General features: G+C 49.2%; 1 protein-coding gene across 2 annotated transcripts in view; it reads right to left on the reverse strand.

The window, feature by feature from the left end:
* Positions 1-12642, reverse strand: part of LOC141133724 (uncharacterized) — a 103480-nt gene that overhangs the window by 62000 nt on the left and 28838 nt on the right. The window lies entirely within an intron of this gene.

Consider the following 12642-nt stretch of genomic DNA (forward strand, 5'->3'; position numbering starts at 1 on the left):
CTGCCTTCATCTGCCTTTCTCTACAGAGGGATGGTGCCTAGTACAGATGGTTAATAACCAGTGGAACATCCCAATTAAAAAAAAAAAAATGCTTCCCACATAAAATACAAATATAGAAAACACCGAAAGATGTCTAAAACCCCAAAGCCACCATCCACGTTCTTTAAAGGGAAGTCTTACTGCAAAAAAGCCATATAACCTTAAATTAGGGCCATATCAATATTAACTAAGTCAATATACACTGAAAATAAAGACCCCCCCCCCCCCCCCCAAATGCCACCACCCTAAAACAGATATTTTTTAAAGAAAAAAAAAAGAAAACTTCATCTCTCAGTTGTGCTGGATTGATGGCTACAATATGAATGTCCACCATGTAGATAAGATTGGAGAGGAATTTCTAAAATGGGTTTAACCCTTTCGCTACCAGAGCTGTTTTTGCATTTTTTTTTTTTTTTTTGCACTCATGTTTACAAAATAATTTTAGACCTGAAGATTGCATTAAACCCCCAAAATGTCATATATTTTCTGAAAGCAGACAAGCTAGTGAATACAATTGTGGCAGTTACTATTTTTTTTTTGTTACACTATAATTGCTCAAAGGTCTATAAAATGCTAAATTTCTTTTTTTTTTTTTTTTAACATTACCTCTTTATTCGACATTTTCTTATTTACCAGTTTTACAATATCCATACATACAACAATTTTAACGCTGATTTTACAAAGTATATATTTTAAATTCTAATTTCTTATCACCATCGATCCCCAGCAGTGACTATATACCACAAGTAGAATTACCTACACAAAATTCATTCATAACAAAACAAATAACAAGAAGAAACAAATAAAAAAACAAAAAGGGAAAGAAGGAAAAAAAAAAAAAAACCAAGCCCCCTCCCTCTCCACCTTCTCCCCCCACGCCGCTCAACACTTCCCATACAGCCTATATTTTTCCTATCCACTCTCTCTTCTTACATTCTTTACTATTATATTTGGAACCCAAGAGAATGAGGCCAGACCTGGTGTTATTAACCAGGGACCCCACAGCTTAACTAATATATCGATTGTACCCCTTTTCTGATAAACCTGTCACTCCATTAATATTGCCTCATTTACCTGGGAGCGCCATTCCTCAAATACTGATACACTGGAAGACATCCATTTTCTAGCTATTAACTTACGGGCTATAAATAATAGTCTACCAATTGAAATTGACATTTCCCTCGGATATAGCTCTTCATTAAGATAACCCAGTAAACATATTTTGGGGGTCCAATTCTATCTGGCTGTTATAAACCCCATCAATTGTGGACACCACTTCTCGCCAGTATCTGACCAGTTTAGGACAAATTTCCAAAGCATATGGAGCAGATCTGTCTGGGGTTGCTTACATCTTGGGCAATCTAAAGTTTCCCTCCGCCTCCACTTATATAATTTTACTGGAGTCCTATATGTCCTTTAGATAATAAACAGTTGTGATAAGCATTGTGTAGATGATAAAGAAACCATCAGTGCCCTCTTCAGAATATTTTACCATTCCTCCTCCAGTATAACCCCCACATCCATCTCCCAACCCTTTCTGCCTGGGCTATCCAAAATATCTTGATAATTCACCATAAGTTATTATTATTATTATTATACGAGATTTATATAGCGCCAACAGTTTACGCAGCTCTTTACAATTTATAAGGGGGACAACACAATTACAGTACAGTTCAATACAAAAGGTACAGGAGGGCCCTGCTTGTAGAGCTTACATTCTAAAGGGAGGGGGTGGTGGTACAAAAGGTAAGAGCTGCAAGAATAATTTGATGGGGGTGGCTCAGGGACAGTTATGTGGGTGTGGGATAGGCTTCCCTGAATAAATGAGTTTTCAGGGATCTCCTAAAGGTGGACAGGGTAGGGGCTGATCGGACATACTGGGGCAGGGCATTCCAGAGGATGGGAGAGGCTAAGTTGGCTATATACTAGCGAGATTAAGCCTTTTTTTCTCCCTGCCCCTGCTAATAAAGATATCAATGGCATTGGTCTTATAGTCATCCCTCCTCCTTTAAACTGGGAATAGACTGCATGTCGTAGTCGTATTTATAAAAGTTATTATGCGGCAATTTATATAATTCCTGTAGCTCCTGAAAAGACCGTGTAGCACTTTAAGCCTAAAGCTGAGGAACATATTGTATTGCTTTAGAACACCAATATTCAAACCCTCTAGTTTACAAAGTTCTCCAAAGTACCTATTCCTCCATATTGGAGAGAATTCTGACACCCCTTCATATTTCATTGTACGCCTCATTTCCTGCCATACTTTATTCATTAGCACCAATGTTGGGCTAGAGTGAGTGCAGGTAAATGATCCTGATTCTAGTTGGGCCATAAGGTTATAGCTCAAACATTGACTTAATAGCATAGCCTGTATTGGATCTCTCTGCAATCCATTGTCCCCCACCCTGCAAAATGCTGCAATTGGGAAGCTATAAAATACACTCTTGGCTGTGGCACTGCTAGACCCCCCCCCCTCTTTAGTTCTCTGAAGGGTAGACAGTCTAATCCTAGAGCTCTCACCTTTCCATAATAGCTCACGAAAAGGAAAATCTATTTTTTTTAACCATTTTAACAGAATCCATATAGGTGAATTATGTAAAACATATAATAATTGGGGGGGCCCACATCATTTTTATCAGGTTTGCTTGGCCCACGACTGATGGGGTAACTTGGACCATGCTATACTTTTTGTTTAAATTTCTCCAGGATGGGAGTTAAATTATAATGCAAATAATCTTTCAACCTTGGGTATATCCATATTCCTAGATATTTAAAAAACTTCACAACCTTAACTTGTTGGGCCTCCTTCGGTATATTAAAACTCAGTTCATCAAGTGGGAATAGGACCAATTTGTCCCAAATAATAGTAAGGCCTGAGAATGAGCCAAATTTTTTTATAAGGGTCATTAAGGATATCAAGGAATTGTCCATATCACCAAGGAACAACAGTGCGTCGTCCGCATATAATGATATCTTTTCGTGCCCCTCTAATAAACCCACAGATATCCTCCGATTGTCGAAGCGCTTCTGCTAGCGGCTCCACAGCCAGTTCAAACAATAATGGGGACAATGGCCACCCTTGTCTGGCGCCTCTTGATAATGAAAAGAACTCTATCACTTCCCCCTTAATTTGCATACAAACCCTTGGGTCAGAGTATAGTAGCTTGATCCATTGTATAAAGTTATGTCTCAGGCCAAACCTAATACCTCCCAAATGTATGTCCACTCGACGCTGTTGAACGCTTTTGCAGCGTTGAGTGACAGAATAGCCCTCCTCCCCAGGTTGTCTACTGGTAACTGCATATTTAAAAAAAGTCTCCTCAAAATGATCACTGTAGACCTAGTATGTATACAACCAGATGGATCAATTTCTGCATGACTCTACCCAATCTAGCTGCCAGCATCCTGGCCAGAATCTTAGCATCCGAGTTTGATAACAATATCGGGTGATAAGATTCCGGAGCCAAAGAATCCTTATCTGGCTTTAGTAGCACTATAATACAAGCTAAAATGCTAAATTTCAGTAAAAAATAGCAATAGTAAGGAGCGTGGCTACCAGAATATCGTAGCCCGTACGCTCAGGAAACGCGTCGCTCGCCAGTGACGTCACGGCTGTGCGCCTGCTCTCCATCTGCACTCCTGGCCTAGTTTTGAGACACATCGCTACCGCGGCCAGCTTCAGCGTTTACAACGAGCCACACGCACATCAGCAGGAACCACTGTGACTAATCTGACGAACTGTCCTATGATGGATCATCCCTCTGGCTTTTTAGATGCTGTTTTTAACATCACCCAAATGTGAGTTGTTTGCACATTGTTTTTTAATAAATGGTTTTCATACTACACCCAGAGGCGCCTTTCCCCTTGTGTTCTACCTCAAGTGCCCTGGTCATTATTCCACGCAGCGTGTGCTCCAACAGGTGGACAAGAGGGACAGTGTCACTGATGCATACACTGTCACTGCTCACCATCCTTGTGGCCTCCTCAAATGGTAACAGGACAGTGCATGCATCCCTGATCATAGCCCACTGGTGTGGGGAAAAAAAAACAAAAGTCCCCTGACCCTGTCCTGGTGCCATAGTTGCATAGGTACTCATTGATGGCCCTCTGCTGTGTGTGCAGCTGCTGCAGCATGGCCAACGCTGAGTTCCACCTGGTGGGCATGTCACAGATTAGGCAGTTCTTAGGCAGGTTCAATTCCTTTTGGAGGTCAGCCAGCCGAGCACTGGCATTATATGACCTGCGGAAATGCACACAGACTTTCCTGGCCTGCCTCAGGATATTCTGTAAACCCGGGTACCTGCCGAAGAACCGCTGCACCACCAGGTTAAGGACGTGAGCCAAACAGGGCACATGGGTAAGTTGTCCCTGTCCGAGGGCGGAGAGGAGTTTGGTGACATTGTCGCAAACCACCATACCTGCCTTAAGCTGGCATGGTGTCAACCAACTCTGAACCTACCCCTGCAGAGCTGACAAAATCTCTGCCCCAGTGTGGCTCCTGTCCCCCAAGCACACCAGCTCAAGCACCGCATGGCATCTTTTTGCCTGTGTGCTTGCATAGCCCCTTGAACGCCTACAGAGCACTGCTGGTTCTGAGTACAAATCAGCACAGCAAGAGGCCATGGAGGAAGAAGAATAGGAGGGAGTGGAGGAGAGAGGTGTGGCAGAATCACCACTAGTAGATTTTTGGAGGCGGGGTGGCGGAACAACCTCCAACACTACTGAACCCTGTCCTGCATCCTTTGCAGCTGCCAGAAGAGTCACCCAGTGCGCGGTGAAAGATAAGTAACGTCCCTGTCCATGCCTGCCGGACCATGAGTCAGCGGTAATATGCACCTTACCGCTGAACGCCCTGTCCAGCGAGGCCATGACATTGCCTTCCACATGCCAGTAGAGAGCCGGAATCGCCTTCCATGAGAAAAAGTGTTATTTGGGAATCTGCCACTGAGGAACCGCACATTCCACAAACTCACGGAAGGGGGCAGAGTCTACCAACTGAAGAGGCAGCAGTTGAAGTGCTAGCAATTTAGCCAAGCTAGCATTCAACCGCTGGGCAAGTGAATGGCTGGGAGTGAACTTCTTTTGGCGGTGCAGCAGCTGGAGCAGGGAAATTTGACTGGTACAATCGGACGTCGGTGTACTGATAGTAGATTGCCTGCAAGTACTTGGCTGTGGCACACCTAATTCTACACCTTCATTCCTCTCAGTGCAGGTTTCAGAGAGGACTGAAGGGGTTGGAGATCCCAACTGATGAGGAGCAAGGAGAGGTCCTCTTTGCTCTTTGGTGTGGGTCTTTTAGGTACGCTTGCCAATGAACTGCATGGCAGGTCGACATATGTCTGGTCAAGCATGTGGTGCCCAAGCGGGTGATGTTTTGGCCACGCGGGATACGCTTGAGACATATGTTGCAAATAGCAATGGTGGGATCTGATGCACTCATCTCAAAAAAGTCCCACACCAAAGAACTTTTAGAATAACGCACAGAGACAGCTGGGGGAACATGACTGCCAGATTGCTGTCCTTCTTGGGCACCCCCACTGTCTGGGCTCACGTTACTGCCTTCCTCTAGCTGGGTACCATCATCAGAGCCTTCAAAATCCTGGGCATCCTCCTGGAGCATGTACCCAACACTGTGGTCAAACAGTTCAGGGGACTCCTCAGGAGGACATGGTGTGGCTAGGGAAGGAGTGACTGATGCCATTGAGCCAAGGGAAAAGGCCACATTGGCAGCTGCTTTGCCAGACAAAGTACCCTGGGGGAATAGCATAGGGAAGCCAGGAGAGAACAGTATAGGGGAGCCAGGAGACAACAGTATAGAGGGGCCAGGAGAATACAGTATAGGGGGATCATGATAGAACAGTACAGGGGAGCCAGGAGAGAACATAATGGGGGGGGGGGCAGGAGGGAATAGTATAGGGGCGCCAGAAGAGAACAGTACAGGGAGCCAGGAGAGAACATAATGGGGGGGGGGGGCAGGAGGGAACAATATAGGGGGCCATGAGAAAACAGTATAGAGGGGCCAGGAGAGAACAGTACAGGGGAGCCTGAAGAGAACAGTACAGGGGAGACAGGAGAGAACAGTATAGGGGAGACAGGAGAGAACAGTACAGGGGAGACAGGAGAGAACAGTACAGGGGAGACAGGAGAGAACAGTACAGGGGAGACAGGAGAGAACAGTACAGGGAGCCAGGAGAGAACATTACAGGGGAGACAGGAGAGAACAGTACAGGGGAGACAGGAGAGAACAGTACAGGGAAGACAGGAGAGAACAGTACAGGGGAGACAGGAGAGAACAGTACAGGGAAGACAGGAGAGAACAGTACAGGGGAGACAGGAGAGAACAGTACGGGGGACAGGAGAGAACAGTACGGGGGACAGGAGAGAACAGTACGGGAGGCAGGAGGGAACAGTATAGAGGGGCCAGGAGAGAACAGTACAGGGGAGCCAGGAGAGAACAATATAGGGGGGTCAGGAGAGAACAGTATAAGGGAGCCAAGAGAGAGCAGTATAGGGGAGCCAAGAGAGAACAGTATAGGGGAGCCAGGAGAGAACAGTATAGGGGAGCCAGGAGATAACAGTATAGGGGAGCCAGGAGGTAACAGTATAGGGGAGCCAGGAGGTAACAGTATAGGGGAGCCAGGAGGTAACAGTATAGGGGAGCCAGGAGAGAACAGTATAGGGGGCATGAGGGAACTGTACAGGGGGCCAGGAGAGAAAAGTATAGGGAGCCAGGAGGGAACAGTATAGGGGGCCAGGAGGGAACAGTATAGTACAAGAGGGCCAGGAGGGAACAGTATAGTACAAGAGGGCCAGGAGGGAACAGTATAGTACAAGAGGGCTAGGAGGGTAGAATATAGTACATGGGGGTAAGGAGGGAATGGTATAGTGCAGAGGGGGACTGTACAGGGGGGCCAGAAGAGAAAAGTATAGGGGGACCAGGAGAGAAAAGTATAGTACAGGGAGAATATGAGGGAACTGCATAGTACAGGGGGCCAGAAGGGAACTGTATAGAACAGGGAGGCCAGGAGGAAACTGGAGGGCACAATACTGGCATCTGTAGTAGTTTACCTCATGCAGAGTGGCTTAGGGAAGCTGATGGATTGCGACTGTATCTCACACGCTGATTCTCGCCCGCCCTCCTCTGGCGCCCTCCTGAATGATGTCACACACAGGCTACTGGGATGGCAGTGATGTCAGTTGTTTTCCTCTGTGCTCTTCAGCCCTTTGGGGACCTGCTTGTGATAAATAGCAGATTGTGGTGGAACCCCTGGGGACCTCTCCCAGTTGGGAACCCCGGTTCAGATTTACTGGATTAGGTTATAAAGGACTGGTATAGTTCAGGAAGACCATATTGTTGCTGCCTCTCTCTTTCCTGGCAAAGCAGCCTGCATGCTCGGATAAGGATGTGTTTTTTTTTTTTTTTTGCTGGATGATTTCATTGATCATACTGTATATGACCATGACAATATGGGGTCAATGGTGTCACCAGGAAATCCCTTTTGTTTACAAGTAGTGTGACAGACCCAACCATGACAGAGGCTTTTAGAGAGGACTAGGGGCAAGCCTACTGATTATGGCCCAGGGACTGAGAGCAGATCATTCTCTAATGATAGACAGCCGCGTAATGGACGCTTAGAGCGAGACTTGGATTATTTCTCTGAATAAGGATATTAAAGCTTCCCTTTTGGAGTGGATGGAAAGATGTAATATTAATCTTGTACAGGGTAATGGTCAGAGGAAATATGGTGGCCCTCCTGCAGGCTGGGTTAGAGAGGCGCCTTCACTTGGGACAGAAACATTTATCAATCTACGAAGATAAATTAATTCCTCCTTTGCAGACTACTGGAATATTGTATGGGTTTGTCTCATAGACGGTTTGCCGGATATCCTGAGGTGGGGTGGGGTTTGTTATGTGTTTATTTTTAAGTAGGTCTTTCCATTGTTCTATCGTTTCTGTCTGTCTTCTCATCTATGTGTTTATACTTATAATAATGTGTATTGTACAGCACTTTGTATTCAGGGTTGTAGGTGCTGAATGGTCTGGTCACCTAGGCTGGTTTAAGGGCCTAGTTAATTAGCTCATGTTAATGATATCACTGTCAGCTATTAGTTGCCAGAGGTGGATTAGCATAGTTTATGTTGGGTGTTCTTTAGTTATGTTAATTATATTCCTGTATACAGTTTCCTTTGCATACGATAATGTGCCCAAGCTTTTATCAGATTTTGTGTGGTATATAAGTTCTCTGTAAGTTTTCAATAAACAGTTTTAGGTTTTTCACCACCCTACTCTGTGTCCCGACTAGTGACTGGTTGGCCTGCGGCATCTGGTATGTTACCGGGCAAGGGAAGCGTATACAATGGACATACTCCTCTTGAGTACCGGGTTCCAACACAAGTAGAAACAGATGAAAGATTGTAACCATCATTTAGCAGCACATTTTCTTCTATTTAAACAACGCTTTAGTATATCCTACAGTTTTGCATTGGTACTGTACATGTTGGCAGCGCCCAGCAAACCATGTCCTTTGCCTATCACTTGACCAATTGGCCTTGACAACGATCAGAATAAAAGTTCAAGATTCACCTCAAATTGACTTCACAAGGGTGTACATTAACATTTGCACTTTGGGGATGCGTTCACTAAATGTCATGTGAACTAAATTCAGGCACATTCACTCATCACAAATCCTCACACACACACACGCAAGAGGTAGAGGAATAATTTTATAGCTGCGACATCAGTGCTTGCTAAGGATGTCATGGGTGCTAGCCCCAACCATATCCTTAGCAACCTTTGGCATCACCCAGTCCATTCATCTACATAGCCACGGTTGCTATGATTGTGGTGGGTGTCTGCACCTGCTGCTTCCTTAGCAACCATTGACAGCATTAAACTACCATATTTGTCCACACTGCACAACCTAAACCTTTTGGCTTACAGCTAGACTGTACAGGGTCACAACATTTTTAATGGTGGTCCCGTCCTTCTTCCTACATCCCATGCACGCCCCTTCCTCTTACATTCCCTGCACCAAATTCCTCCTTCAATGCATCTGCTGAACCCTACATCCCCTGTGTGTATTTCCCCCTAACATCTTTTACACCCCTTCCCCTTACATCCCCTATAAGCCCTCACACCCTGTGCACACCCTTATATTTTCTTCCTGAATACAGTTATCAGTGTCCAGAGGTGAGCAGAACAGAGAAGAATAATTAAGGAAAATTTATCAAAATTTGTACTTTTTCAAGTTTGGCGCTGCCTTCTTTAACCCTGCCACCCTAGGTGCCAAACCCCCTGAGTGCTGTTATGGTAAATACACTGCTCAGAAAACATTAAAGAAGAATTTTTGATCAGGGCACCACCAGAGTTAGCACCAAGTCAGTTAAACTCCTGGGATTTTGATCTGGTCAGGTAAGTAGCAGAGGGGGTTATTAATCAGTTTCAGCTGCTTTGGTGTTAATGAAATTAACAGGGGGGGGCGTGGCTGGACGAGATACAGGGAGGATGTGTGGACGCTGTGCTCCGTAAAGGCAAATTCCATCCACTGCCATCCCTGCCTCATTTACCCTTGAGGGAAGCTTATTTACTGCTGGGAACAACCTAAACCCTCTCCGCTACAGATCCGGCCGGATCTTGACTGGAATCCAGCAAAGTCAGGCTTCTCTGGGCCTTCTGCCTGTCCCGCACTGAAGTCTCCCGCCGCCATATTGGGGCCTACGGCTCGCCCGGAGCCTGCCACTTTCCTACGCTGCGGACCGGGAGACGAGTAAAGGCCTTGCTCGGGACCCCCCATCCGGGACGTCCGGGACGCCATCTAGGAGAGCTGGATATCCGCATTGTGAAGGAGAACTGAACGGGACCTCTTCCCTTCATCCCGGATCCCCTCACGGCCTGCCGCCATTTATAGGCCTATCATCCGGACACCTGCAGCCCTGGACTCCGTGAGTAAAAGGGCATACACCTGATCCTTTTTCCGCTGCTGCCCTATATAGTATCTGACCCCCAGAGACCCTACCTTCAGGCCCTAAAGATCCAATTCGGGCCTGTGAGGAGCGGCATCCACCCGACCGGCCTCAGCCATTAGGAAAGACCACGGCTTCGGCCTAGTCCTGGAAGCTGGCGGCCATCTTGGTACTCCAAGTACCCCTCCAACCTAATCCCTTTAGTTTAATCAACTATTAATTACCGGCAAACATCAAATTCTTCAATTACCTGCAAACTTCATAGTTTGCCAACATTGTAAAAAAAAAATGTGGGACACTTTTGTGGCTGTAGGCGGAGCTGTACAATAATTAGGGGGCGGGGCATTCGTTTGTAGGTGTGTCTTAGGGAAAATATACAACTGCGGCGTGAGAAGCGGCGAAAAATGGGCGTGGTTTACGCGTCATAGTGAGCGTGGCTTAAATGGGCGTGGCTCAAGAGGGTGTGGTTAGAGTCTGAGATGAATGAGGGATGGAGAGGGGGAGAGGGGGAGAGGGGGAGAGGGAAATGACGGGACAGCAGCCCTAGATCCTACACAACAATAGAAATATGTGTATTCTAGAAAGTTTAACAATCAGCAGATAAAGATACTCCAAACACCTGGTGTTAGCACTTCAATCATCCCGGCACCATGGTTGTTATGGTGTCAGGATGATTGAAGTGCATTATTTCTATTATTACATTGTAATATAAAATGAAATCATTCAACTCACCATAATGCAGAATCAGTGGGATCCCTGAGCGTGTCACTAGCCACGTCGCCTGCCACCAGTCCTTGCATCAGGTGCCCCCAGCAGAGTCCGTCCTTGCATCAGGTGTCCCCAGCGGAGCCCCCCCTCACACCAGGAGTCCCCAGTGGAGCCCCCCTCACATCAGGTGTCCCTAGCAGAGCCCCCCTCCCATCAGGTGTCCCTGGCGGAGCCCCCCCTCACATCAGGTGTCCCTGGCAGAGCCCCCCTCACATCAGGTGTCCCTGGCAGAGCCCCCCTCACATCAGGTGTCCCCAGTGGAGCTCCCCTCACATCAGGTGTCCCTGGCAGAGCCCCCCTCACATCAGGTGTCCCCAGTGGAGCTCCCCCTCACATCAGGTGTCCCTGGCAGAGCCCCCCCCTCACATCAGGTGTCCTCAGTGGAGCTCCCCTTACATCAGGTGTGTCCCCAGTGGAGCCCCCCTTACAAATTCCCACAGCGGTGCGGTGCGCCCCCCCTCCCCTACCTCAGAGGTGTCCGCCGGTGTCTTGTCGAATACCGCATGGCAAAACCCCCGCCCCTTTCCTTAACAGACTGGCAGCGGAGCGGGGGTAGGCGGGGTGAGGCGGAGCGGGGAGGAGCTCCGTTTAGCCCCCCCCAGCCGTCTTCCTGAGCTTGCGTGTCACTAGCCACGTCGCCTGCCACCAGCCGTCCGCCCGTGCATCAGGTGCCCCCAGCAGAGTCCGTCCTTGCATCAGGTGTCCCCAGCGGAGCCCCCCTCACACCAGGAGTCCCCAGCGGAGCCCCCCTCACATCAGGTGTCCCTAGCAGAGCTCCCCTCCCATCAGGTGTCCCTGGCGGTGCCCCCCCTCACATCAGGTGTCCCCGGTGGAGCTCCCCCTCACATCAGGTGTCCCCAGCGGAGACCCCCCTCACATCAGGTGCCCCCAGCGGAGCCCCCCCTTACATCAGGTGCCCCCAGTGGAGCCCCCCCTCACATCAGGTGTCCCCGGCGGAGCTCCCCCTCACATCAGGTGTCCCCGGCGGAGCTCCCCCTCACATCAGGTGTCCCCGGTGGAGCCCCCCCTCACATCAGGTGTCCCCGGCGGAGCCCCCCCTCACATTAGGTGTCCCTGGCGGAGCCCCCCTCACACCAGGTGTCCCTGGCAGAGCCCCACCTCACATCAGGTGTCCCTGGCAGAGCCCCACCTCACATCAGGTGTCCCTGGCAGAGCTGTCCCTGGCGGAGCCCCCCTCACATCAGGTGTCCCTGGCGGAGCCCCCCTCACATCAGGTGTCCCTGGCGGAGCCCCCTCACATCAGGTGTCCCTGGTGGAGCCCCCCTCACATCAGGTGTCCCTGGCAGAGCCCCCCCTCACATCAGGTGTCCCCGGCGGAGCTCCCCCTCACATCAGGTGTCCCCAGCGGAGCCCCCCTCACATCAGGTGCCCCCTAGCGGAGCTCCCCCTTACATCAGGTGTCACCAGCGGAGCCCCCCCTCACATCAGGTGCCCCCAGCGGAGCCCCCCCTCACATCAGGTGCCCCCAGCGGAGCCCCCTTACATCAGGTGCCCCCAGCGGAGCCCCCCTCAGATCAGGTGTCCCTGGCGGAGCCCCCCTCACATCAGGTGTCCCTGGCGGAGCCCCCCTCACATCAGGTGTCCCTGGCAGGGCCCCCCTCACATCAGGTGTCCCTGGCAGAGCCCCCCTTACATCAGGTGTCCCTGGTGGAGCCCCCCCTCACATCAGGTGTCCCTGGCGGAGCCCCCCTCACATCAGGTGTCCCTGGCGGAGCCCCCCCTCACATCAGGTGTCCCTGGCGGAGCCCCCCTCACATCAGGTGTCCCTGGCAGAGCCCCCCTCACATCAGGTGTCCCCAGTGGAGCTCCCCTCACATCAGGTGTCCCTGGCAGAGCCCCCCTCACATCAGG

This window comes from Aquarana catesbeiana, linkage group LG03 (assembly GCF_042186555.1).
Source record: "Aquarana catesbeiana isolate 2022-GZ linkage group LG03, ASM4218655v1, whole genome shotgun sequence".
Taxonomy (NCBI): Eukaryota; Metazoa; Chordata; class Amphibia; order Anura; family Ranidae; genus Aquarana; species Aquarana catesbeiana.